General features: G+C 38.0%; 1 protein-coding gene across 5 annotated transcripts in view; it reads right to left on the minus strand.

Moving 5' to 3' along the window:
* LOC125674775 (uncharacterized) overlaps positions 1-1,569 on the minus strand; it is a 47,089-nt gene continuing 45,520 nt past the window's right edge. For all 5 annotated transcript variants that reach the window (XM_048912052.2, XM_048912055.2, XM_048912054.2 and 2 more), the window contains one exon: positions 1-1,569. This exon is cut by the window's right edge and continues 800 nt beyond it. The gene's annotated coding sequence lies outside the window, so the exon portion shown is untranslated.

Here is a 1,569-nt window from a genome sequence, read left to right on the forward strand (position 1 = left end):
TCGTAGTGCACATTTGTTTAATAAAACTTTGAGCATATGGCGATATAAATTGGATTATTTTCATATTGAGTTCATGACATAGCTTTGTTTATGACGTCGCATAAAGTAACGTCAAAATGGCACAACGTTATCGTAAACTATACTCTATTTCCATATGTATTATACATAAGTAAAGCTTTTTACGAAGACATCATGACCATCTTATGGAAGTATACACCATATGAAAGAATTTTGAGGAATATCATTTAATTTGAACGCGGGGCTAAATTTGGCCCCAAACGTACCTTGTCCTTTCATGTAAATATCAGCTTTTCTGGCTCAGTGGTTCTTGAGAAGATGATTTTTAAAGATTGTCCCTATATATTTGTATGTAAAACTTTGATCCCCTATTGTGGCCCCATCCGACCCCCGGGGGCCAGGATTTTACCAAACTTGAATCTGCATTATGTCAGAAAGCTTTCATGTAAATATCACCTGTTCTGGCTTAGTGGTTCTTGAGAAGAAGATTTTTAAAGAGTTTCCCTATATATTTGTATGTAAAACTTTGATCCTCTATTGTGGCCCCATCCGACCCCCGGGGACCATGATTTAAACAAACCTGAATTTGCACTACATCAGAAAGCTTTCATATAAATCTCAGCTTTTCTGGCTCAGTGGTTCTCGAGAAGATTTTCCCCATACATTTGTATTTAAAACTTTGATCCCCCTTGTGGCCCCATCCGACCCCCGGAGGCCAGGATTTTAACAAACTTGACTCTGCACTATGTCAGAAAGTTTTCATGTAAATATCAGCTTTTCTGGCTCAGTGGTTCTTGAGAAGATGATTTTTAAAGATTTTCCCCATACATTTGTATTTAAAACTTTGATCCCCCTTGTGGCCCCATCCGACCCCCGGAGGCCAGGATTTTAACAAACCTGAGTCTGCACTATATCAGGAAGCTTTCATATAAATCTCAACTTTTCTGGCTCAGTGGTTCTTGAGAAGAAGATTTTTAAAGATGTTTCCTATATATTTGTATGTAAAACTTGGATCCCCTATTGTGGCCCCATCCAACCCCCGGGGGCCATGATTTTAACAATTTAGAATCTTCACTACCTAATAAAGCTTATCTATAAATTTCATCTTTTCTGGCCCAGTGGTTCTTGAGAAGATTTTTTAATGACCCTACTCTATTTTTACCTTTTCTTGATTATCTCCCCTTGGACGGTGGCCTGGCCCTTTATATTAACAATTTAGAATTCCCTTTACCTAAGGATGTTTTGTGCCAACTTTGGTTGAAATTGGCCCAGTGGTTGTTGAGAAGAAGTTGAAAATATGGAAAGTTTACAGACGGACGGACGGACGGCTTTCAGCTCAGGTGAGCTAAAAAATAAAAACAAATACTCACTTTTGTCACCACTCCAAAGTATATAACAGTATACTGGACTCCTAGTTGGTTTACACCCCCCCCCCCCTCCCTTCTCCATAGAAAAAAAAGTCTAGAGAACAACAATGCTGAAATAGGGTTACCAATTTAATTAAAGATACACAGTGTCCTAATCACGATGAATATATATATATATATATAT

This window comes from Ostrea edulis, chromosome 3, assembly GCF_947568905.1.
Source record: "Ostrea edulis chromosome 3, xbOstEdul1.1, whole genome shotgun sequence".
In the NCBI taxonomy this organism is placed as follows: domain Eukaryota; kingdom Metazoa; phylum Mollusca; class Bivalvia; order Ostreida; family Ostreidae; genus Ostrea; species Ostrea edulis.